This window comes from Opisthocomus hoazin, chromosome 7, assembly GCF_030867145.1.
Source record: "Opisthocomus hoazin isolate bOpiHoa1 chromosome 7, bOpiHoa1.hap1, whole genome shotgun sequence".
In the NCBI taxonomy this organism is placed as follows: Eukaryota; Metazoa; Chordata; class Aves; order Opisthocomiformes; family Opisthocomidae; genus Opisthocomus; species Opisthocomus hoazin.
Window position 1 is genome coordinate 55562658 of NC_134420.1, and position 27505 is coordinate 55590162.

Here is a 27505-nt window from a genome sequence, read left to right on the forward strand (position 1 = left end):
GGACCAAGCCGCGTGGCGATGGCAAGGTCTTGCTTGCACCCCTTCTCACCGAATCTCTGGGAAATCATGCCCTTGCCTGCTGCTATAATCACTGATTACATGCCATTTGCCTGTTGTATTAAAGCTGCTTGCTTAATTAATATCATTTTAAAGGGCGGTCTTGGCATGAGGGAGACAAGCTGTTTTGAACTCCAGCAAACACATTTAGTATGTGATCATCGTAAGCAGCTCCTGCAGCCTTTCCACAGCAAGCAGACAGAAAGCACCATGAGTTAATGAACTGTGTTTTAACCACCTGATGCTGGTCAAAGCTTTGATCTATCGGGTTTCAGGCTGGGTGGAGGAGGGGAGGCAGAGCGCTTTGCCACGCTCCCCAGTACCACCGAAACTGTTAATCAGCCTGCTCTGCAGTCTACTGCGGAGTCTGCTTTATTAAAGCTCCCCGCTGCCTGTACACGTTCACTGGCACAGACATCGAGAGACAAGCAAACACTTACCCAAGTGCAGAGTACTCGCTGCTGCATTGCAGAGTTTACTGGCATAAAGTGATGGGGGTAGGTAATCGCAGGTGGAGGCTTGGGTCCTCCCTCAGCCTGCCTGCATCTGCAATCATCTTGTGAATTTCTGTAACAGGGGATATGAGGAGACCTAGGGGCAAAATATGCACCTTTAGGGCTCTCTTTCCAGCTCCCAAGTGTCTGCATAGCTGGCATTGCTTGTACTAGTCTTGAGTGTGGTCTATGCTGCGTAATGTGGCTTTATTCACAGTTATTCTATAAAACTAAAATTGAATTTCCTTTGAGGTGCTCGATGGGGTAAGCATAATTTTATTTATTATTGTTATGAACTAACCTTGCCTCTGCCCAGAGGCCCTTTGTAAGGCTGAGGATGCCATTGTGCTGTTGAAGTATTCAAAGGAAATTCAGCCCCTTTCAAGGAGCTTGCAGCCTGAGTATTGGAGGCTTTCTGGTTTTCCTGTAGGTTGTCTCATATAGAAGCTTAAGCAAGATGAGGTCCCTTTTGAGGAAATTGTAGGTGTTGAATGATGAATTCAGCTCATTTTTTCCCCCCTAATAATCCCATCTTCAGGGTTATGCTTTTTTCTTTTTCTTTTGTGCCAGCACAGAAATATTTGATTATTCAAAGCATTTATTGAGGTTTAATACCAAATAGCTGGTCTGTTTTGTAATGTCTGTAACCACATTGTTTTTCTGGAAGAAAGCTGGTGTTTGCTTAAGAATTGTTAGGCGTTTCTAATCTACTGTTGTAAATATGCATGTGGAAATTTCATTATAATAATTTTTTTCTTTGTGAACAACTGGCTCAGGATTTCTTACATACCTGATGAATACAAAGGGAAATCTCTCAGCTGCCTTTTTTTTTTTTTAGTGGAACAAGGATGGCTCAGGTTTCTCCTCCCTGCATGTTTCCTGGTGATACAATACTGCAGTCTCTGCCTTACTCAGCTTATGTCTAATTACAGAGTATTTAGCAAAAGAATTCATGTGCAAGTTTTAGATTTGAAGTTAACTATCCATTATACTCAGCTTTATTAACAGATGTCAGCCGAACAGCAGACACAGTCTAATCAGGAGAAATTCATCTTGAGGCCTACTTCACGGTGGGCTTGCATCGGTCTGATTCAAGAATTTGTAGCTTGGGAGAATTTAGGGAAAATAAAATATTCTAGGCTGCTTTTCATCGAAAAGCCAGGTTGTTTCAGTGCAAGTGTGACATCTGTGGCAGCACTGGTTACTGACAGTCTTCTGGGACAAGCTGGCCAGCAGCACTGGGTATCGTGGGAATTAAAGTGCTGTGTTCGCATGGCAGCTTAACTGTGGAGTGCACATGTTGTCTGTGGGAAAAGCATGATTTACTTAAAAAGAACGACTGGGGCTTGATTTCTGGAGCTGCTGAAAATCCCTCGACTCCCACAGATATTGGTGGGAGTCCTGGGTACTAGGTGCTTAAAAAAAATAGAAATCTCATTGTCAAGAGGAAGATCGCAAAAGAGAAGCCAAATATGATTTTCTTAGTATTTCAACCTTCCACATCCCAGTCTTCATACCAATAAAATGAGGATGACATTTTACTACCTTTAAGGACTTATAAGGGTTAACAAAAGATATTATAATCTTCGGATTCCTGCAAGGAAGACATTGAAAAGCGACAGAGTTGTTAGCTGTTAAATTGCTCAAAATGGCCACTTTCTCGTTGTTCAAATCCTACTTTAATTCACTTCCTCCAGTGACCCTTTCAGTGTTAATCCATCACACAGAAGTGTTGCAGTTTTAATTAAAAAGGAAATCTCTATCTCAGTAAGCTTAGTCTGCCATCTGATCATGCGGTATGGCTTATGGACAGTATTATCTATCTAATTTACATCATAAAACTGTGACTTAAGCAAGGCAGAACACATTGGCAGCCCCCAGTAATGCTGCTCTAAGCAAAATCAGCAATGTTTTAAGCAAAACTCTGCTGTAAGAATGGGGATGTGAGAACATTGCACACGGCACTGAACACAAGGAGGGTTACAGGGACACAGAGAGCTCTGTGGGATACCTCATTAAAATGAAATATCTAAATTGAGTTTGGAGCAGCTTCTGAAAATATATGTTCCAGCTCAACCACAAGATATGGATTTGAGGCAGGATTTACTGGATTAAATTATTTGGCTTCTGATATAATGAAGGCTAGTGGTCCCTACTGACCTTTAAAATCTAAGATCTTAAATATTGGCAGGAGTTATGCCCCAGGTCACTTGGAACTCCATAAATCAAATAGTGTGGTGAGCTACAAAGCTATGAACTGTCCTGAGGGCCTGCATGGGGCAAATATTCACAGTGGGCTGACTAATATCCCCAAATCCCGTCCCAGCAGGTGACGGGATCAGCACAAGCCCAGGACTCTGGCAAAAATCTCTTCGTTGTTCTTATGTTTGGGTCAAGGTAAAGCAGCTCTCCCAGGGCAATACAAGGGTGAAGAACAGCAGTAAAAAAAAACAGTCTTGCTGCTCAGGTCCCAACAGTGCTGGCACATCAAGGTAGCAAAAGTGATCCGGGAGTCACTGAGCAAGAACGAGCCCTACAACTTTTATTTTTTTTTTCACATTACTGTCAGATTTTTAAAATACTGTGGGAGGAAAGCAGTTGGGGAAGGAAGAGGAGAGAGAAACTGGATCTTGTATTTCTTATTAGCAGATCAAGGAGGGAGGCACAAGATCTGTGTCACACTGTAAGCACTTTACCTCAGAGGAAGGTGAAGGACACCTGGCAGAAATTAAATGTTAATGTATCAAATCATGTCCAAAAGCACATAAAGCTCAAGGGACAGCTTATGATACCCTTTGAAAACAAGATCTAATTTAATTCATTTGCATATCCTGATACCCAATCCTGCAGATCAACATCAGTGGGTTAATTTGCTGCTACCATTAGGCTCCCCTGGGGTTATCGGAAAACTGTATTCAACGAACTGTAGGCACTGAATTGAAGCATCTGGTCAGGGAAAACCATATCAAACTCTGCTGTCTTAATTGTGACCCAGTTTGCGATGCAGTAGAGTGGCAGCAACCCTTGGTAGAAAGAAACAGTAAATTGATTTTGCTGAGAACCTCATCAATCACTGATCACAGTGACCCATGGATCATTAATCTCATTAAAAAGTTCAGCCTCATGTCAGAAGAAATAGCAGGCACACCAAAAGTGTGGAAATTAGATATGCGTTCACAAACTTGAATGGGTCTGACTGGCATCGCTGAGGAGATCTCCATTTCTAAACTGGGCAAACGCTTCACTGACTCTAGTTGAATATCAGCCATTTACTCTGTGTCAGAAACTGTCTTTAAGGCCTGAGGAGACTGTCCAGAAGGTATCTGGCCTGTTATTGAGCCATGTTTATAATACTCACATCAGGGAAGGAAGAGCTGAATCAATGGGCGTGGTACATCACCTCTTAATGCTGAGATCTTTTTGACAACAGACCTTTCTGCTGTCCAAACTCTTTAGGTGAGGCAATTGGTAAATAGGCTGGGAGAACGCATCTCGGAGTACACAGACAACCCTGATTTTCTGTGTTTCTGTGAATCCGAGGAGTTTGCATTGTTCTGGAGGATGTTATATGACAAACAGTAAAGTCAGTTGTTCATGCTGGTCCTTTTAACTATGGCAGAGACTATTTTTTCACTGAGCTTAAGATTTTGTTGTCTTCACCATGGGCTTTCGTATAAAAAGGATGAGTTTTGAGGGGTCCTTTTTGTTGGATGCTGGAGTTTTGGAGGGAAAATTGCTTAACATCCCCTAGATTATTTCTTGTCAGTACATATGTTCAGTGTGTGGCCAAAACAGAATGCTGCAATCCTGCAAGACAGGATGAGTTTATTGAACAGCCATCTGTCAGTGGAGGGGGAGGTCCTGCTGTCCCCCAACTTTTTGCATTTCCAGCTGTGCTTGCCTGTCATTTACCTTGTGTCAGCTCTGGTGCTTGTCACACCCACCTGTGATCTACACCCATTGCTAATCTAGAAGGAACTTAACCCAGCAAAAAGAAAATGGATTGTTTTCTCCTGATTTAAGGAGCTGCATGAGCTCATGGATGGGACCAACAAGTGTCCAAGCTTGCATGAATTGAAGGGGGATGTGAATGGTCAGGAATGGGAATGCAAAAGTGAAGGAAATGTGAGGAGGTGTCTGGGTTGCAAGACCACTGCTTGGCAGCAAGGTATAGCTAAGGCATCTCACCTGCTTGCAGAACCAGAGCCAATGAGGAATTGGGTTGACATGCTGTCAGTATACGGACGATATACAGATTCATAACTCACTTCCACTGCTTCCAGTCAGTACAAAGTTTCAGTTTTCCAATAATAAGATATGCAAACCAGTAGAGTTTAAAGACAAAGTGTCATTAGTCAATTGAAGAAATTGGTTGTCATATACCTGATTGGTTCCTTTCTTCTTTCATCAGGTAGACAAGTGAATCTGGGGTATTTATGAGTACCTATTTATAGAGTTGTAAGAGCATGCATGCAGTCACCAAAACTGCTACTGCGCAGAGTACAGTTGCAAAAATTGTACTTGTTCCTCTCAGACCTTGTGAACGCAATCCATGACTCTGGGTGCACTTGTGCAGTCCATTTGTAGTTAGATTTGCTGTTTGGCCCTGGTGACCCAGTCATCTCTATGCAATCATGTCAGCTCAGCTCCTGTCTGAAGCAAGCTAAACAGCTACCTCTGTGAAGAAACTTGGATGCATTTGGGAGGGTAGGTCTCAAGGATCTGCACACCACAGACACTACCTTCACAGACCTGGGCACATTCACTCCCTCCAAGCACATTCTCCAGTGCCCATAGGTGTATACCAATGCACACAAATGTCACTCAACTGTGCTCATAAGACTCCTAGTTGGCATGAAAAGTACAAATCTGGGGACGTGTAAATCAATCCTCTCATTATTTGACAACTTGAATTTTTTGTAGTGAACCTTGTGACTAAAAAACCCCAAAGTTTTTCTGGTACAAAAAAGAAATTCAAGACTCCAGGATGTCCACATGCCATGAATTGGCCCAGGCCAGTTTGTGCTGTGGGTTTGGCCTGCAGCAGTAAGAAATTTGACTTCAGATTTATCAAAACAAAGGCTGCACATATCCAGAGCTGTGATACAGACCACCATGCTGGTGCAGAGTGACACACATGCCTCTATCATGAGCTACACTAGATTGGGACTGATGTGCCATAACAGTATGCTCTGTGCTTCACTGTCACCTGGGACTTCAGCATCATGCTCAGTCTGAGAGGTCTAGGACCTTTACAAACCTTGAGACAGGTGAAACGCTCTGGGGCTGTTCATTCACCCCTTCCAGCTTTATTGCCATGCTCAGGACAAGTGCAGGGGTCCCAAACATGAGGCCATGCCTCTGGCATTGCCCCTAGCTCTGGTAAGTGTCTTGCCTAAGTTATATTTACTGGAGAGATGAGAGTAAAAAGTTATGTTTAGGTACAACTATGTTTAGCAAAGATATGCTGTGTGATTCAAGCATTCTTCACCAGAGATGGGCAGCTCAGAGGTTAGGACAAAAGAGACCCATCTCACCCCATGCCTCGGATACCACTCACACACACACACACACTCATATATGAGCAGCCTTTTCCACCAGCAGCCTCCCATCCTTGTTTGCCAACAACGACATCCAGGCCCCGAGAGCACTTCCATGTAACAACTTGCTATGTCACAGCTTGGCTGGCAGCTAAGAGCCAGGCACATAATTGGGGCAACAGTAGTCACAAACACCATCTGGCCCAAATCAGCTCTAACAGGCATCCGTGTGTAGCCATCCATAGCCCTAGTTTGAGCTGGCCTTGCCTGCACCCCAACGCGTGAGGTTTTCTGTGGTGGGACTCTGACCTTGTGTGCCGAGGAAGCAACGGCAGCAGACGTGCTTATAGGAGAAGCAGGCAGTGTGTTTTTACAACAGCCTCTGCTCTCATTTATTGGGCTTGGTCACCTTACAAGGAGGACGCTGGTGTGGTCCTCTGCTGTGCATGGGGCAAGCACATTCTGACCCCAATGCTGCGGAGGCGTGGACATGCTCACCCCCGGTTGCACACAGCAGTGGAGACTGATAGGATACCAGGTTTGTTCCCAGAGCACTGCAGTGTGGTCACGGTTCACGTGCTCCTGAGGGACACGGGACCAATCACACAGGGCAGCCAGGGGACCAGGGCTTGCTCCAGATGTGAACTCAAAGACAGTGTAAACAGGCTTTTTGTGTCCTCTGTAACGGGGTCCCAGTACGTAATGGTGTATTTGAACACAGTACACAAACCCAGGGCTTAATCATGGGTGCAGGGAGGCGTACTAGGTCTTTGCTTCCTAGACTGTCGAGTTAAATGTACAATGCCTAATGTTAATATTAACCTATATACTGAATGGTTTGGAAAGTACCTGTTTGTACCGAGCTCTCCCAACTGAAACATTTCAGCTGCAGAGTTCTCGGCGCAGGACTCATTATTCTGAAACTTGCTTTCCCAATTAGCTGGAAAGAGCCTGATTGTTTTCACCCTTTGGATCACATTTTAACTCCTGCAATAGCTTTACCTGAGATAGATTGATGAGCAGAGGTTTCTTTAACAATGCTATGATTACGGTCTGATTGCACTTTCTGTGTGAATGAAACTTTTCATGTAACTGGGCGTAAATTTAGGGAGAGCCTTTTTAAATTCCATTAGCAATTCAGCTGGGTTGTCTCTTCTGACTGGTACGACTTGCATCTGTCACATGATGGCATTTCATTGAGCCGTGCACTTTACCAAATGTAATTATGTAAATATAAACGTAGACCAGACTGAAAGTCCTGAGTCTGCTTTTACACCCCAGCATGTACCCAGGGTCTGTGTCATGTAGTTTCAACTGCTCCAGCTGGACACATCTACCTCCTGGCAATCCTATACATCATCAGACACGTCTGCCTCATCCCTTCCTGATTAAAGAGTAGATTATGTGATCCCAAGCTATTGCCAGAAAGCTGGACAAAAACTGCATGGCTCATAGGGACAGCATGACTAAGCCCGTGGTCAGACTGGGGCTTGCACCTTGATATTGTTGATTTTGTGTATAGCTTGCAGAATATCTGCCCTGCCTTCACATGCAGTACATCATGGAGTAAATGAGGTTCAGGAAAATATACTTGATGAGGAAAGACTGAGAAAGTTTATGTTGCTTTATTTAGAGGAAATTCAACTGAGGAAGAAAGGGTGACTGTTTTCAAATGTATAAAAGGTCACTGCAGAAAGGAAGGGATAACCTGTTCATTATATGTGCTATGGACAAGACAAGAAGTAAGGTGCTTGGATTTCAGTAGGGTAGCTCAAGGGGAAAACTTCCTGTCAGTAACAAGGTGAAGGACGGAAACCAGTTATCAGCAGGGCGCGGCATTTCCACCATTTCACCAAAAGCATGTTGGGCATGTTGTAGGCCGGGGCAGGGCATCGGCATAGCATAAGCAGGCAGATACAGGCTGGGTCTGAAGGGAGAAGCAGAACCTCAGCACCCGTGAGCAGAACCCAGGTTGCCACAAGCAACAGTGGAGAGGCTCACGTCCCTTTGTCCCCTCCATTAACACAGTGGCATAAACATCCGTGACAGGTACAGCTCATTCAGACCTATTTTCTAAGCACAATAATTAAATTGCAGAACTGACAGAAGAGTGCAGGTAATCTAATTCTTAGTTATCATTTCTGCCCACTAGACCACAAATATCGCCATTCTCCTGAAACATGAAATTAAGCCAGGTTAATAATGACTTTTTACCACAGTACCTTTTAACACAGAGGTGTTAGCAGCTGCAGCCTCAAGTCCTGGAGGACCAGGGGAGACCTTAATTAGGAGGTGTGGATTTTTCTGGGGGAAGTGATTTGGTGGGCTAGAAAGGTATTCTCAGTGTCCTCCCATAGATGCGGCCATGAGCAACAAATGATCTCTGTGCCATCATTTTTGTAGCAGGTCATATTTTCGCCATGTCAAGCATGCTGCTGTCTTTTCTGCAATGAAGCTCACCTAATCAAAACAAGTCAGAGCTTCTCTAAGCCCCTAGCCAGAGATATATCTGTGGTGGCTACAGAGCCGGGTCTCCTAGCAACCTAAAAGGCATTAGACGTGGCTTTGTCGACATTTATCTGTTACATACAAAACCCTCCGTTTGAACAATGTTATGGGTGTGACATCGACTGACAAAAGCTAGGAAATTCAGAACTGGGGCTGATTTTCTATCCTTGCCGCTCATCATGCTGAAAAACAAAAGGCCTAGTCACGTGAGTGATGTGCAGAGCAAACCAACATTTATGTTTCCTGGCTTTTGTCCCAAATGAGATGCCACTTAAATGAGGTGCTTGGTATGAATTTCCTCTGTTTAAGACAGGTTTAACACTCACAGTAGGTAGCATGTTGGCAGTGCTGTCAGCTTCCCCACAGCCTCCCTTCTTCCTTGGAGGGGCTGACTTGTATCAGGAAAGAGGTATCCCAGCCCCTCTGTGATCTTTTGTTTCTCCACAGTGAAGCCGCTTTTCAGACCCCTGCCTTCAAAGGCGAAGGCTGCGAGCCTGCTCCGTGCAGGGCCACCACTGTGTCCTTCAGCAGTAAAGATGCTCCACCTCTGTTAGCCCAGGGTGGAGCTGGTGAGGACACAGACGTTAAAAACACTGAAACACTGCATCTTGCTGCCAGTGCCAAACTCTATAAATAGAAAGATGCCTTTTATAGTTTTCAAGGAATTCTTGGTGCAAGAACTTGGAATGGATCTTGTTATCAAGCATTAGGAAAACAAAAGCTCAGGAGAAAAAAGAATTAATGTAGGTAGTTTTTTTTTGCCAGACCAAAAATCTACCGAGGTCTTATGAATGGTCTGAAAAGTGATACTTCAGCAATGTCTTTTATTTCTCCACTTGTAGCAGTAGGATTGTTTAAAATCTCACAGCTCGTGGTTTATAGAGGAGACTGGTGGAGGAAGGGGTGGAAGAACCACCGTTGCTGCTGATTGTCACTTCAGATCCTTGGGGGAAAAGTCCTCTGGAAGTGAATGGGAACTGAGCCTCTCTCCACAGACTTCTTGAGTCACCCCACAGAATTTAACAGAAAATAATTCTTTTGCCTCAGATTGGTGTAAGTGGCTTAAAAGTGCTAGAAAAAAGATCTGTTAATTTTCACAATCTGAATTATCAGATGGAGTAAATTAACTTAACGTGACTTCTGTGCAACTCTCTGAACGTGTACCAGCTCAGTCTCCAACTACATAGCTATTTGTATGTGTGTTTGCACTGCTTTACTGGTTTCATCTCTGGGTCTCTCAGTCAAAAATAACAGCCCTTTTCCACATTTATTTGAGGCCTGACATGGAGGGTTTATCTCCATGTAAATTTTTCCAGCCCAGCTGTGAAGCCTCTGAAATGGTTTGTAAAGCAAGTTCTGGTGAAACTTAGTGGCGAGTACTCCCGTGTTGTAAGGGAAAATCTCCTGAATCGCTGTCAGTGGGTGAGCAGCTGGGCTTTCAGCCCCTCCATTCTTCACTGTAATCTTCATTAACATAAGAGTTGGTGTTTTGCTCCCCACTCATGGATGCGATACTGTCTGAACTCCAAGGGGTTGTGGAACAAAGGCACTTATACAGGCCTCTCTGCTGACGAGGGCCAGCAGTTCTTTAGCAAGCGTATCATGAATATATACACTACGTATACCACAGTGGAGAGGAATCGCTATGCGCAAGCCTTTGAGAGAAACAGAAGTAGAAGGAGGTTCTTGCACTTTCTGCTGACATCATCTTTACTGTCCATCCATTTGTTTCCCATTTAGCCCCCCTGCTGGGAAAGCCTCTGTTCTGTGTGGGAAGACGAGACAATGGGAGACCACTACGCAGCAAATGCGCGCCTTGTTCCACGGGCTCCCTAAAGGAATCCTTGGTTCGCATGACCCGTTTTCCAAAGTTTGGGGTTTTTTTCCTGAAGGAGGAGGGTAAGAGGAAAAGGGGCAATGTCTCACAGCTCTACACAGATTAGTGGTAGGTCCATGCCCATACATTGAGGTGGATAACATAGCCACATTTTTCCCCAAAGTGCTTATTTGTGATGCATGTATGAACTCACTTAACAAGCTTAAAATATTTAGTGAACATTGAGATGAACGGTATGGGAGGAGGCGACAACACTAGCAGAGATAATACTTCGCAATCATGGCAGCTTTACATAGCTCTATCATGTAGTCTATGGATAACACAGCTGGGACAGTATGGTTAGAGTTTTAAAATATCTAGAGATTTCTGTCTTAAGATAGTTATCAATAATTCCAAACTTCAACATTCAACATTTTTAGCTCAGTTAAAATATATACCTCTTTTCTTTAATGCACAATAAAAAAAAAAGTAAAACAGAGAACATTTTCCCTTTGTCATTTTTTCAGGGCTGAGGTTAGCAGGAAAGGTCTCTGAGAGGGTCACTCCTGGAACTGAAATCTGCCTTGAGGAAGCCACAGGCTGACAAAGGCAGGTGGACTAAAACACAGAAGACAGAAGTCCCTCAGATTTGACAGCGTGTGAAATGCCAAATGAGATTAAGGAGACATGTTGCTGTAACACAGGTTTGTATGGCCTGTAAAACTGGTAAAGTCCTTCAGCACAGGAGAAAATCTTGCTAGATCCAACCATAATTTTCCAGCTTCATTCCAACTGAGCCTAAATCTGTACCTTTGCCCTTGTTCTGACTAGGACCAGGACCTCAAACCCACAGTCTGCAGCAACACATCTCTCTCAGCTCACACCTAATTAACTGCTTAATTAGAGCAGCACTCAGAAAACTCTGCTATTTGGTGTCACTTTCTTTCTGGTGGCTGATGCCACTCTTGGCAGAACCCCTGTTCAGCACGAAGTGCTCAGAGCAGCTGAGCCTTCCTGGTGATGGACAGCAGGTTCAAGGTGAAGGTCTTCCTTGCTGGGGCTTTTCCTCTCTCTTCCACAATAATTGACCTTGATGCCACCACGAAGCTCTGCCCCAGGTCGCACCACTCGCACTGCAGCCAATTACCTTCGCTGGAGCTGGGGACTAATGCCTGGCTGTTTAATTTGGAAGAGCAATTTGAAGGTCACTGAGGAAGGTAATGCAGTTCTGTTGATTGAACATGTGGAGAAGATCACCACAAAAACATAATCTACTTTGTTGGGGATGCGATAAATCAGGTTTATTTTTGCCATTGGCAAGCAGTACTTCTGATTGTTACTCCATCAGATAATCCAGACAGCAGAGCAATTATATATCCCTCCGGTCCCCTAATATGGATTTAATCTAAGGATTAGGTCATTTTCATATTTGTAGGGTTATTTAAAACAGTATTAAAAGAAACTTTTATTTATTTCCTACTTGCTTTCTGATTTTTATTCATAAAATACTTATTTCTGTAACCAAGCAAAGGTAGTTTAAGGGGAAGATTTCAAATATGCCAAGGGGCAAAACCTGGGTGGGACAAGCCCTCTTTTTCCATCCAGAGTAAGATGTGCAGAAACCCCAGAAGACTAACTGGTGTTTGCAGACAGACGCCGAGCAGCTTCCCTGCATACATGCAGATGGCTGAGGTGTCCCTCATGTGAGACTCACCACGTGCACAAAGCCCAGGTGATCTGTGGATGGGCAGCAAACTTGCTGTATGGGTCTATCCAGCCCAGCCATCACGGCACACAATGGAGAGTTCGGGTCTCTCTACAGCAGTCCCACCCAGCACTTGCCCATCCCTTTCTGACAGGAACCCCTGTCTCACCACCCTGCACCAGGCAGAGTTATGAGAGGGAAGGAAGGAAGTGGTTGTGGTGTTAAGGTATAACTGATGTGATCCACAGGAACCTTCTGCAGACGGAGGCTGCAGATTCATTGTGCTGCCAGCCCGTGGCCTCCAGCAGGCCCCGATTTCTGGCTACTGGGATCAGGGTCCTGCATCAAAACTGCAACAGGGTTTATATGATTCAGCTGCTAGGCAGAGGGACACCTTTCTGACCAGGGAACTTCCCATCTGTACACGTATTTGTCATCAGGTGTGAAGTGATTCAGTTTTGAACTCTTGGAGGTACCCTAGCATATTTACATCCTTCATGAAAACAAAGGACCCAGAGAGCTGTCACTCATGCTACGCCACTGTGGGCTTAGGATAGGGTGATGAGGGACCAGACACCAAGCACCAGATAACCTATCAGAGTTTAAAATGCAGAATCATTTACAGAGTGGTAGGACTCTCTTTTTCTTTCTTCTTTTTTCTCTGCAGAGAAAGTTTTTTCTCTCCTTTTCCTCCTGTTACTCTTCTGAGATCTGTTTCATTTGTTTACCTCTTGCATTTTATAAAACATCATCTGAAGGAACGTGTAGGCTTTATGTCAACAACATGCATAAACATACGCCTAATGGCAAGCGTACATGATTAGATGGTTCTTGTGCTTAACAACAGAAGCATCTGTCTGATGTGAGCAAACCACTAGCTGAGGCACTGCCATCGCCTGGTTTGTCAGCATCACTTCTTCTTCCTCCCCAGTGCTGGGATGCTCACACCACTACCCAAGGAAAGGTTTTTAATTATGTAGGAACTTCTCTGGGGAAGGCAAAGGTGCTAAGAGCACGTTAGGGCAGGGCTCAGCACATGAAGCCCCAGGACTGACAGAGACCTCTAGGCTCTTCTTTCATCCCAGGCAACAGCTGTGTCCTCTTTCTCTGCCCACCTCACTGGATCTTTCACAGACCTTTTCATTCTCTTTCTCAGTTGAAAAAACCTTGCAGTCTCAGGACATGTCAGGCAAGGTTTTTCTAACCCAGAAAGAGAAGTATGAACGTCATTGAAGAGAGCACAGGTGAGGTCTCCTCCAGAATAGCGTGTCCAGGTCTGGTCATCCCCTGCTGCAGAGAGATTAACTCCAGCAGAAACAAATACAGAGGACATCTGGAGGCTGGACAACCCATCTGACAAGAGGAAATTAGAAGTGTGACTTCTTACCTGGCAATGTGAAAGGATAAGAGTGAAGTTCTTGCTCTCTTTGGATGTGGATTCATAATCGGTTTAAACCAATCGATGACCAGGCTGTTAGGGTTTTTTGCCCTCTTTCTGCCTGTGCTGCACAGTCCTGACACCTCCCTTGGCCCGGTGCTTATGCCTGGATAACTGTGGGATCAGGGATCTTTTCCGAGTTAATTTTCAGCTAGATGAGTTTTCCAAGGCTGGCAGACCATGAGGTTAGCCACAGCGTGAGCACTGGCATGGTATGGAGGAGGGAGTGTGACCACGTTGTCAAGAGCAGAGATGCAGGATGTGCCCATGCCACCGACTGGCAGGAGGTGAGGGAATGCCTGTTTGGCAGCAGCTCACACATAGAATTAGCTTAAGCTAAGCATGAAACCAGAACTGAGAGGTTAACATCATCCAGGGAGAACTATTTAAGCTATGGTACAAGGCTGGCACAAGAACAGGTGGACATATGGCTATGAATAAAATCAGGCTGAAAATTAAAAGGCTTCTAGCCACAAGATGAGTGGGGTTCCAAAATAGCTTTCCAATGGGAGCAGGGGGGTTCAGAAAAAGTGAAACAAGTGTGAGATTGCGCTTAAGGTGATTTACATGACACGGTTGCTGTAACAGTGAGGAACCTGGGATATATTTCCACCTTACCTCCCCTGCTTGCTTTCATTTTGACTTTCTCTGTTACCCTTCTTTCTCCTTCTCTTTTTCCTATTCCTTTTCTCTACTTAGATGACAGGCTGGAAAATCCTCTCTGTGCATTTTCTCTGTTGGTGTTAACGTTCCTTTGGCAGAACAAGGCAAGGGCAAATCCCGTTTTAGTACATGTAAATGGGCCTGTTGGGTGAGCGTGGGGCTGACCCTGGGGCACAGGAGCAGGGGCTGTGGAAGCCATGGTGCCCTGGGGACCCAGCACAGTCCTTGCCCTCTTGGTGCATGGCTGATTCCCCTTGCTGCTGTGCCATGGACACGTTCACGCCTTAGCAGGCCACTCAGCTGCAAAGCGCTTGTTTTCTGCTTGGTAAGCTGATGACACAGTATCTACCCAAGAAGGGTGTTGAGTGGTTAAATTCATTTAGAAGAGGAGGTGCCCTGAGATGTTCAAATGCCTGCATAAACTACTGTGTTTCTGTGGAGCAGAAAGATCCAAAACACGTGAACAGCTGTAATGAACGTCACTGTAAACCTGATGTTTGGTTTAATTGACAATGGAGAGGCTGACCGGGTAGCACTTGTTGGGGGGAAGCAGGAGATGCCATCAAAGCCCAGTGCCAGGAGCTGCTGGGCAGCGGCGCCTTGCCCTGCTGTTGGCACTAGCTTTGGACCCATTGCTTTTGGGGTCCGGTCCTCCTGCGCTAGGCAGGACTGGTCTGAGGTGAAGCAGCACAGTGTCAGGCTTCCTCTGCCACACGGGTGGCACCGTCTGAGAGTGCGATTTGATCCTGCACTTCCAGGCTCTGGAATTCAGCTTGCAGAGAGCAACTAGTTTTAACATTTAATAAATACAAAGAGAGGCTTTTCGGCAGAGGGGTATGATACTTGCTGGCACTGGCTCCAGTTGCACCGGTGCCCACTTGCAGTGACTGTATTTTACAGCTTGCAAAAGAATTGCCTGCTTTTCACAATATGCTGTTCTGTAGCAAGAAAGTATATCTTGCAAGAAGTTGATCAGTTAACACAAACCCAAGTAATTTAGATGCTAGATAGACCAAGTCACTTTCTTCTTCTGTTGCACCATTGCAGCAGACGTTTAGGTCACCGGCAGTCACCTGAAAAGTTGCCACAGCTCTATTAGTTGGCATTTGTGCCTTCCTGTCACAGAAAGAGAACTATTGCTTTTCACAGTTCAAGCTGTAACTCCACAAGGACCTCAGCCATTTATCAGCTAGTTGCCGTGGTCATGGTCTTCCTTCCACCCTGGTCGTGGGACCCTGCTTCCTCCCTCAAACAGCTCTGCTGCTAACCAGCTCTGGTGCCAAGTGATTTCAGCATGCTAAACTGGCAGAAAGCTGTTCACCTTTTTCTGCCAGGCCAAAGGGGTCATGCTCAAAGTTGCGGGAGCTGGCCAGAGAGCAGCCAAGCCTGAGGAGCACAGCAGTCAGATCGGTTCAGGCTGCTGAGGAGCAACAGCATCCATGTTTTTCTGACAGTTCGTGGGGAACAGATTTAAGGAGTCCTGTGGCTTAATTCAGCTTGGGTGTGATGCTGCTGGAGCTTTCCTTAATTGCCACAGTGATGAATTTAGCTCCTTTTGATGAAACCTGGCCATTAGAGATGATATGCACCTACGTACATACCCATCTAAATACAGCATAAGCAGCTGAGTGAAGGGAAATATTAGAAATACTGCAGTTTCCCTCTCTTCGTTAGTGTTCTCTGGGTTTCCCTTGATGGAAAAATAAGTTAATACTCATTAAGATGAAAGCAGAATACAAAGTGGAAACTTCCAAAGTGTCTGTCACCTGCGTTCATGTAAATTAAAATGTCTCATCTACAGGAAACCCTGGGCCTTTCTTTTTTCCTGTGGATTTTAGATCCCACAATCAGCACAGCGGCATGAGATGTGCATTGTCGTCCTGCCCACTGTAGCGCAGCCCACACTCCGTCAGTCCCACAGAACTGAACAACAGGTCAGTACCCGACACTGGTACCTGTTTCACCACCAGGTGCCAGGGGAAAGGGCTGCCAGCTGCAATGACCTTAACACAGGCAGGAGGATGCGACTAGGCATCCTTGGAGCACTGTGGTCCCTCTGAGTGGCTAGTGAATTTTCAGAGCTTTTACCGGTTTTTACCTGCTTTTACCCTTTGGAAGTTTCTGATGAGGTTTAATCATAAACAAAAACATTTTATTTATAGCTAATGCACATAGAATCTTGTTTGTCTGGTTGCAACACAAATAAAAAACATCCAGGCCATTTTCATGCCCCAAATCTGCCTGTATTCTGTGCCTGTAGAGCTCCCTGCCAACTCCTTCTGGGGGCTGTTCTTGCATCATCACCCATTGTTGTTTGGGCAGGTTTTGCTGTTTTTTCCCTCACACACATGCATTGAACTTACGTTGGTTTGGGCCAACGAATCCCTCTGCTTGACCCATCATTGGGCCCAGAGGTCGGCCGATTGCGTTGGAGGGCTGTTACTATTATCAGATGTTTCACTCTACAAAAGGCCTTAACTGACCTTGAAGGAAATGTTCTTAGTGCTTTAATCAGATCAATGATTTTGGATAAGACATATTAATGCCTTCCGGTATTATTAGTTCTCTTACAGTAACGGGTAATAAATAATGAAGTTCTTCCCTTTCTGGAACATGCTTGATTATCATAATCCAGAGGTATCATTACAACCTGCAGGATGTATCCATGCACAGAACAAAGTTTGCCAATATATCCTCTATAGTTGGAGGAATCATGTAATAAAAAAGGAAGAAATCGCCCAGCATGGTGGAAATCATCTGCTTAAAATGAATCATGGTTGAACAAACTGCCTGAGGAGTGGAAGGAGCTCGAAAAGTCAGCAAAGCCCGTGTTCTGGGTGCGAAGTGTTGCTGCCTACTGATCTGCACAGGAATGCATACATTTATATTACTTGTATGTGGAAAGGCACGTCAGCTGAAGAGAAAAAATAGCTGGTACTCTGTTGGCTTAGACCTGATGAATACCTGCCCAGAAGGTAACCTAGTATCTGTGTGCTAGACACCCTGACGTGATGCCCAGGCCACAGAACAGTCTGTGATAGTGTGAGTTTTTGGTGAAAGGCTGTATTTACTGAGGTAGATTAAAAAATGAGACAGAAGGATGTGGGGAATAATTTAGTAAATGTTTCTAGTACCTTGGTGAGCTGAATGAAGCTATAGATATGTTTGTCTGCACACTTCATTGCTGCTCTATCCTGCTGTCATGTTCATGGCTGTTATGCCTCCTCAGGCTTACCCTCACCTTCTGGAGTCTTAGACAACACAGAATCATAGAATCATAGGTTGAAAAAGACCTTAAAGATCATCAAGCTCAACCATCCAGCCAACACCACCATGCCTCCTAAACCATGTCCTGAAGTGCCACATCTACACGTGTTTTGAACAACTCCAGGGATGGGGACTTAACCACCTCCCTGGGCAGCCTGTTCCAATGCCTGACCACTCTGTCAGTAAAGAAATTTTTCCTAATATCCAGTCTAAACCTCCCCTGATGAAACTTGAGGCCATTGCCTCTCGTCCTATCGCTAGTTTCTTGGGAGAAGAGACCAACACCTGCCTCACTACAACCTCCTTTCAGGTAGTTGTAGAGAGCAATAAGGTCCTCCCTCAGCCTCCTCTTCTCTGGACTAAACAGCCCCAGTTCCTTCAGTCGTTCCTTGTAAGACTTGTTCTCTAGACCCTTCACCAGACTCGTTGCCCTTCTCTCAACACGCTCCAGCACCTCAATGTCCTTCTTGTAGTGAGGGGCCCAAAACTGAACACAGTACTGGAGGTGCGGCCTCACCAGTGCCGAGTACAGGGGCGCAATCACTTCCCTACTCCTGCTGGCCACACTGTTCCTCATACAAGCCAGGATGCCGTTGGCCTTCTTGGCCACCTGGGCACACTTCTGGCTCATGTTCAGACAGCTGTCGACCAGCACCCCCAGGTCCTTTTCTGCAGGGCAGCTTTCCAGCCACTCTTTCCCAAGCCTGTAGCGTTGCATGGGGTTGTTATGGCCAAAGTGCAGGACCCGGCACCTGGCCTTGTTGAACCTCATACAGTTGGCTTTGGCCCATCAATCCATTCTGTCCAGATCCCTCTGCAGAGCCTTCCTGCCCTCAAGCAGATTGACACTCCCGCCTAACTTGGTGTCATCTGCAAACTTACTGAGGGAGCACTCAATCCCCTCATACAGATCATTGATAAAGATGTTAAACAATACTGGACCCAAAACTGAGTCCTGGGGAACACCCCTCGTGACCGGCCACCAGCTGGATTTAACTCCACTCACCACCACTCTCTGTGCTTGGCCATTCAGCCAGTTCTTTATCTAGCAAAGAGTACATCCATCCAAACCACGGGCAACTAGTTTCTCCGGGAGGATTCTGTGGGCAACAGTGTCAAAGCCCTTGTTAAAGTCCAGGCAGATGACGTCCACGGCCTTTCCTTCATCCACTAGGCAGGTCACCTGGTCATAGAAGGAGATCCGGTTGGTCAGGCAGGACATGGTCAATACTGCCTCAAAAACTGACTGCCCAGCCGCTCTGTCGGCTGTCGATTACATGGCATCAACCACCAGCTTCTGGGCTTCTTGTATGAGGTTACTGTTTCAGTTTGAATAATGTGCGACCAGAATGAGCCATGGATCTATAGATGGTTTCCTGTGCTCTCCTTATTGGATTGTAGTTTCACAAGTACAGTTTCATTAGCAAGGCCTGCAGCGGAGATTGCCTTCCCACTCTTTCCTGTTTACATGATACTACTTATGTGTGCTGGGTAGAATAGTCTTTTTCTTCTCTGCATTCCCAGTATCAGACATTTATAGATGCATAGAGGCCACTTTGGTCTAATTTTACAGTGTCTCTGTGGGAAGGAAGGTAGGGTTAAGACAGTTCATTGGGACTCAAGAACAGTGGGGTCAGTTCCTCAGTTGGTACACTGATAAATTGGATAATTTAAATTCTGTTCATTTCTTTTTAAAGTGCCTTTTTAAAATGGGGATAATGACATTTTGATATGTAGGATCACAGCAGGCCAGAGCTGACTGCTGCATCAGTGGGCATCGCTATCACAGCTTTAAGCTTGCTACCACTGGTAGCAAGGCAGGACACTTCAGCCCAGGCTTTCACACAGGTATGGTCCAAGATGCCCACAAGACTGGTACGATTTGTCCTGAAGCCTGTGCCTGCTAATCGCTGGCTGCCAGTGGGCCACGGCTGCCTGTGCCACAGGCTGCGGTGCAGCAACGGCGCAGGCTCACTTGCGTGCCCAGCATGTTCCTGTGCTGCTGTGGGCAGCCTGGAGAGCAACGCAGCCCAGAGCCTCTCGGTGCTCCTTGTAAGACAAGCAAGAACCATGTGTTAAAACGGTACGTGTTTTCTGAGTTATTCCTTTCTCAAAAGAGAGAGGAGTGTTCTGAAGTGGTAGGAGTTGCTGCAGTGAATTGGTGACTGCAACACCTACCAGGCCTTTAGGAGGACAAGGCGAGAAGCAGCACGGAAGGCCAATGGTGGTAAGCTGCCACCAAGAAAAGCCCATTCCTAATCCCCCATGGTGAGATATTACATGGAACTTGATTTATAGTCCCTCCAAAATTATTTGGGTTTGTGCTTGTTATGTACTTTTAACCCATCAGAATGTCCAGTCTCCCTTTGAATGTACACTCTAATTCTATTCTCCACTTGGATAACAGCCTGTGACAATGAGTTTCCCTGTCTAATTATTCATTGTGTGAAAAAATACTCTTTGAAAGGCTTTGAATTACCAAACTTTTCAGTTAACGAATATTCTCTGAATCTCTGACAAGAATGCTCTATATCTTTTCTGTATCGGTTCTACAGGATTTCAGAAGAATACCCATGTGCTGTATGAACTTTCCAGTATTAAGTTTTCTTTTGGAGCCTTAGGGTTGAATTGGGATATGGTAACGTTGAAAAAGAAAAGAAGCATATTTTTCCTACCATGGCCAAATTACTAGAAAAAGGAAAATTTTTTCACTTCAAATTTGTGTAACTGCTTTTCTTCTTTTTCAGCCAACCTATGCCTGGTACAGGCATATACAAATGCATGTGAAGAAATTTCTGTTCCGTCTGATGAGGATGATGCCGTGTTTTGGCAACTAACTAGCACTGAAGATTGAAATGATGGAAATAGCAGTTTTTGATTGAGTCACATCATTCTATAATCCTAAATTATGAAACTTTTCAGAGAAGGAAGACATACTCGAACACACTGTTAGAGCGTTACCTGTTTGATCATCTATCTTGCCTTAACTGTTGACTTCTTTAGTGCTATATTTAGTGTCTGGTTCAAGTATTTGCCCACATACTATAGCGCTGAATCAGTTTCTTAAGCAGAAGACACATTTTCAGAGCTGGAATCAAGTCAATGTGACTAGGAGTGCTTGAATATACACTGCATTTGGATTTCATCTGGGTTTGCTTCTTACACACATTCCTCTCTCTTGCAGGTTTCTATAGCCTGTTCACCCACATGGATTGGATATTTTCAGTAGCTGCTTGGCAAACAGGGTGACTTAGATGGGCTGCAGCAGATCAAAGGTTTAGATTCACGAACGTCTCAGTGTGTTTGCCTACTGAAGGCAAGGACCAAAAGAGCAGGGATTAATTTATTCAACAGTGACTAGAAACACATTTTATTCTCTGCTTATAGTCACCCATTCTGTTCAGAAAACACAGAAGCAGGAATTTCTGATGTGAAAAGCTGTGTTCGTTTCCCTAGGTCTCTTCTGTGCCAACAGCAGGGCAGAAATGAGGAAAAATTGACACTTGCATGGGAGTTTCAGGTACTAGCTACCACAGACACTTCAAACTTACATAAGCACATTTTTTCTGCAGCAGAGGCTGACTTTGAATGTCCTTGAAGTTTGGTATTTTGCATTCTGGCAAGCAAGCAGAGAAATGAGCCAGATGCATCAATTTAGTCATATAGAGAGGTTTCTAGTAAACTTCTGCACGACGGGGTAGTGACAGTGTACTTAGCAAAGCCACATGCTTTTTTAAAAATAGTGCTATTGATTTTGTTAGTGTGTGTATCAAATGTTAGCACTTTCATTAGAACAGCAGCCTTCCAAACACTGCTGTAGAACAACCAGCAGGCCCAGAGTCAATATCCATCTGAATACTGGCTCGCTTTCAAAGGGCAACTTGAAATTAGGGCATTGACTTTTCATGTTATAGAGGAAAGATAGCATTTATCAAATAGAGCTCGGCAATATTTACCAAATACAGCTGGGCTGCAGGTCCTGTTTGAGCAGGTAAAGATGTGTGCATACAACCATGTACAGCACTAGCAAAACAACACAATATATGTTTACACATACATATTAACGTCTAGGGTAACAGCCTAGTATAGAAAAATGACAATAAAGAGGAAGACATTTATCTAAGGAAACTTTCAATTCTAAACTCCCGTGTGTGTATATTGAAACATCACTGAGTAGGAATGTAATGTATTTCAATGATTAAATAGATGCTGTGTCTGTGTCTGTGTTCTTATAATGTAATTTTTGTACAGTGCTGTGAACAAAGCAGCACATTAGGACAAGTACAGCCTTTGTTGGCAGTAGGTTTACAGCAGCAAAATACAGTCCATTGTGTCTGTTGAAAAAGAGCTAGGATAACACAGTAAAAGCAACTTATTTCTCTCTCCTTGTAAGGATGAGGGATGAGGGAAGAAGAGTGAAGGTTATTCCACTTCTCATAGATTTACTACGAATTTGTGACTTACCTGTTTTTATTTTTTCCCTTTTGTGTCTGTTCACGCAACCTTTCAAACTTTTTTGCCTTAGTCTTCACTGGCAACCTCTCTCTTCACCCCTCCCGAGTCGATGAATGGCATGAAGGAGACCAAGAGGGTAAAATCCCTCCAGCTGTAAGTGAAGACCAGGTTCGGGACCTCCTGAAGAACCTAAACGTACAGAAGTCCATGGGACCTGATGAGATGCATCCCAGAGTCCTGAGGGAACTGGCTGATGTAGTTGCCAAGCCACTCTCCATGATATTTGAAAAGTCATGGCAGCCAGGGGAAGTCCCCAGTGACTGGAAAAAGGGAAACATTGTGCCCCTTTTCAAAAAGGGTAGAAAGGAAGACCCTGGGAACTACCGACGTGTGAGCGTCAGCTCTGTGCCTGGGAAGATCATGGAACAGATCCTCCTAGAAGATATGCTAAGGCACATGGAGGCCAGGGAGGTGATTCGAGACAGCCAGCATGGCTTCACCAAGGGCAAGTCCTCCTTAACCAACCTAGTGGCTTTCTATGATGGTATAACAACAAGGGTGGACAAGGGAAAACCAATGGATGTCATCTGTCTGGATTTTTGTAAAGCCTTTGACACGGTCCCCCACAACATTCTTCTCTCTAAATTGGAGAGCCATGGATTTGATGGGTGGACCCTTCGGTGGATAAGGAATTGGTTGGATGGTCGCAGCCAAAGGGTAGTGGTCAACGGCTCAATGTCCGGATGGAGACCAGTGACGAGTGGAGTCCCTCAGGGGTCCGTACTGGGACCGGTGCTGTTCAATATATTCATCAATGACATGGACAGCGACATTGAGTGTACCCTCAGCAAGTTTGCAGATGACACCAAGCTGAGTGGTACGGTCAAGACACCAGAAGGATGGCATGCCGTCCAGAGGGACCTGGACAAGCTGGAGAGGTGGGCCTCTGTGAACGTCATGAGGTTCAACATGGCCAAGTGCAAGGTCCTACACCTGGGTCGGGGTAATCCCCCGTATCAATACAGGCTGGGGGATGAAAGGATCGAGAGCAGCCCTGCTGAGAGGGACTTGGGGGTACTGATAGACGAAAGGCTGGACATGAGCCGGCAATGTGCACTGGCAGCCCAGAAGGCCAACCGTGTCCTGGGCTGCATCAAGAGAAGCGTGGCCAGCAGGTCGAGAGAGGTGATTCTGCCCCTCTGCTCTGCTCTGGTGAGACCTCACCTGGAGTACTGCGTTCAGCTCTGGAGCCCTCAGCACAAGAAGGACATTGGAACTGTTGGAGCGGGTCCAAAGGAGGGCTACAAAAATGATCCGAGGGCTGGAGCACCTCTCCTATGAGGACAGGCTGAGAGAGTTGGGCTTGTTCAGCCTGGAGAAGAGAAGGCTGCGGGGAGACCTGATTGCAGCCTTTCAGTACTTAAAGGGAGCCTATAGGAAAGATGGGGACAATCTTTTTAGTAGAGTCAGCAGTGACAGGACGAGGGGTAATGGTTTTAAACTAAAACAGGGTAGGTTTAGGCTGGATATAAGGAAGAAATTCTTTACAATGAGGGTGGTGAAACACTGGAATGGGTTGCCCAGAGAGGTGGTGGAGGCCCCATCCCTGGAAACATTCAAGACCAGGTTGGACAGGGCTCTGAGCAACCTGATCTATTTAGTGGTGTCCCTGCTTGCTGTGGGGGGGTTGGACTAGATGACCTCTAGGGGTTCCTTCCAACCCAAAACTTTCTATGATTCTATGATTCTATAAAGTAATCAACAGAATTCAGGAAAAAATATGGGGAGCACAGTGGGTTTCTGAGTCTTCCTTGTCATTATACCACCAGAAAGCACCATTGTAACCAGTGAAATTAGTTCTTGACTTCTTTTCCACTTAAACCACCATTTCAAAGGGTGGCTTTAAACGAATCTCTTTGAGCAGTAATTCACAGGTGGCAGCAGATTCAGGGTGAATTTAAAATATTGGTTTGAGAAACTTGACCCCTGTGGCAGAAAAGTTCAGTTCCTAAACTGAAGTGTCTAAAATCTGGACTCCTGTCTCTGATTTTATGAAATGAGATTAACATTCTTTACCATGTTTGTAAAACGTTCTGGATCAAGGCTGCCATGGATGTGAAAAATAATAAATTAGACTTATTTAGGTGACCTTTCTCCTCCTTAATGCTCTTTTCTTCCCTCTAGTTTAGGGCACCTTGTAGCTACCAGTGACCCAGCTAGGATCTACGATGTGGATTGCATGGCAAGCTCTAAGAAACACCGAGTGTCGACACTGTTTGGAAATCAGCCAAATTGCCAAGCTCAGATGATTTATAAAAAGTTAGCTTTCTATGTCTTTGTTTTGTTTGTTTTTAATTTTTCCTTTCCAAACAATCAGATCCTTTTGGAGCATGAGAAGCAAAACTGCAACACTAGTTAATCCCATGAAAACTTCCCTTTGGCGATGCCTTCTGGTAAGTAAAATACAGTCCCCCCAAACTGGTTTCCAGAAGGAAGATGTTCTCAGATGACCATGGAGACAACATGAAAAAATGGTTTTTGGAAACATTTTCAGGAAAAAAACCTCAAAGAATCTCCTTGCTGCTCTGGTTGCTGTACACTTCCAGTGTGGAAGCAGGGCAAAAGCCAGTTTTACCCCTGCCAGTCCCAGCCACCCTCAGCCTACACTCACGGCAGAACCTGGGCTCATTTTAGGGTGGGTGTAACATGTCCCCAGCTGGCACAGCTCTGCTGAGGGCTGCAGTTCACTCTCTGCCTTCTGTACGGATTGACACATCAGAGGGGGGTGAAGGGAGCCACGTGCACCCGCAGGGATGGATGGGACATGAGGCTGAAGTGGAAGGGGTGACAGAGAACTGCTCAGAAATCAAGACAAGTTCTGTATGTTATGAACCTGATTTGTTAAATTATCCCCAGATTTTATTTTTCATTCAAAAACTGGCTCCTTCCTGACTAGAAAATTATCTGTTTGAAGTCTAAATGACTTTGAGATTAAACTAAAAATTAGATTTCTGGATTTTAAAATCCCATTTTAATTGAATGTTGCAGCCCTTTGGAATTTAAAGAAACTGAAACTCTCTGAAGCCAAATGGTAGATGTATTATTTGAAATTTGATGACAAATTTGTCCTTAATTTTATCCAATTATATTAAGAGGTCTTTCTGTTACAAAGCATTAAAAGCACTACTAAGGCCAGAGAGGTGCTAGCAAAATCTTTTTTCTGTCATGCGGAGCCCTGTACAGAATTGCGTGGGTTTAAATAAAATGTATCTTGAGTTTACCTTAAAACTCTCTGTCCTTTTCCTCAGTTCAGCTGAATCCTATGAAACAGATACGCAGCTTGGAGAAGTTCTTCACACCCCCACAAATGCTAAAAATGGCCCTGATACAACATGTATTTATGTAACAAAATCATCTGCATTAATATCTTCCTTTCCTTTCTGCAAGAAGCACAGGAAGGACCCAGGCTGACACATTTTCATGCAGCCCCTTCCATTCTTCTCCTTGCATTTGGGGCAGCAGGGACAAGCCGTGTTTTCCCTTGAAAAACAGGCCACTGAATAAGCAGGAATACGACGTGACTATTAATAGGGCTTTCGGCTGCAAACCCGCAGCCCAAGCTTTTGGGCTCGCTCCCTTTGAATATTCAGTACCCTGTCATGGATCAAAATTGCTTGGTAACAAGAGTTCTGGTCACTGTAGTTCTCCTGATTTCTAAAATAAAAAGGACATTAAAACCAAAGCGTTTCCTCTACTTTTACTGAAAAGCCAAGAGACCGGCTGGCTGAAGGGATGAAGCATTATGTACCAAGCCTTTAACCTCTTCTTCACATCTGGCAGAATGAAAAGAAAAATGTCTCCACTCGGCAGCTGTTTGCTGTCCCATTTGTCACCATCCCACTGAGGTGGACTTCTGCTTTCTAGGTCACCGCCTGTCCCCAGGCACCTGGACAGGTCTGCAGCCCGAGAAGAGGGCTTGGGCGCTGAGGCAGGGGCTTTGTCTTGGCCTCCCAGGGCTGGTTCCCCGGGCTGTGGTGGAGGCATGCTGCCAGCAAGGCAAAGAAGGGTGAATTCTAGCTTCTGCTGCCGCCGCCGGGAGGGTCAGAGAAAGTCTTGGTAACCTGGCCATGTCTAGCATCACCAAAAGACCTGGGAAAATCAACAGCCAGCAAGCCTCCCCATTTTTCATACGGAGACCTATGTACTGGCTCTGCATCCTCTGTGGATGCGGTCAACCGAAAGTGCCACAGCCCTTCCTCGTGCCACGGCTCGCCAGGATGGCTCCCAGCTGCGAGCCGGCTCCTCGCCAGGGTGTGTTATTCCCAAGGGGCTGTCCCAAAGAGCAACCTTCTAAGCCTGTTAAACCAACGCTCGCCACCACATTCTGCTGCCCGTTGTGGAAATGAATCCTGACCAGCAGCGAGAATCAAACCAATATTCTCAGCAGCAGCTGTAAACTCAATAAGCTCCCTGTCCTCCTTTCTCTCCCCCCGCCCCGTCCCTCCCTTTGGTGTTGAAATGAAGGCAGAGACATGCTGAGAGAAGCAGTGCAGCACTCTGTTTGCAGGATAATATGCAGACCACATGTATGTATTAAAGGCTGTATGGAGTTATAATGAGCCAGGAGCATTTAAATGCAAGCCAAGGGGAATTTGCTATTCTGTGTGGGCAGATTTCAATTGTAAGGTTGGCAGCTCTGGTATCCTGTTCTCTAATACCATGGGATGAGAAAAAATAGGCTTTTCTTTCAGAGCAGTTGATTATTGAATCCGCACCAGCTGTTCGCCCTAATCCAAGCTTTCTGCGCTCGCTCCTTGTAATAGAGGCATCCCTCATCCGTCCATCCATCCGTTCATCTCCTGGTTCTCATTTTCATGGCTCTTTTGTAATCTTTCAGAATGGTGGTTAGCAGATATCAGCCATCTAAAGCGACATAAGCGTCCGTACCAGGCAAGGGTTATAACTAATTAACGAGAGAAGAAAGGCACCCCCAGCCATGTATTGAAACTCAAATTCTATTTCCCATCCACTGCAAGATGGGAAAAAAGCCATCATGACTCAGAAGGCAGAGAACCATTTTTTAACAGTGACACCTGACTCCGTGCCCAGCAAACCATGTGGGATCAGAGCTGGAGCAAGTCCTGAGCTGGTGCAGAGCGGCGGCTGTCCCTCCCGCCTCACCGCGAGCTAAGGGACCTGCATGCAGGCAAGTGGCAGCAGTAAAGGAAATTTATCCTTTTTTTTATTTTTCCTCCTCCCCACCCCTCCTCCCCCCACCCCAATAAAGGGGGAGGAAGGGGTGAGATAAGAAGCAAGTTCCTTCTGGGTGCTTCTCACTCAGCCTGCAATGTTATGTAAGGCTGGCAGAGCTAATGCCTGCTCTGCTTCGCCATCAGCCTGGCTGTTTCATCCCTGCTACACAATTATTTCTCAGTCTCTCCTACTAGACATCACAGTGCTATTGCAATTAGTCACATTTATTAGGATAGCGGCTAAAAAAAATTAGCAAGTACAGGGGCCCAGTTGCACAAAGGACTGGGTGAGCGCAGCACCAGGTGGTCC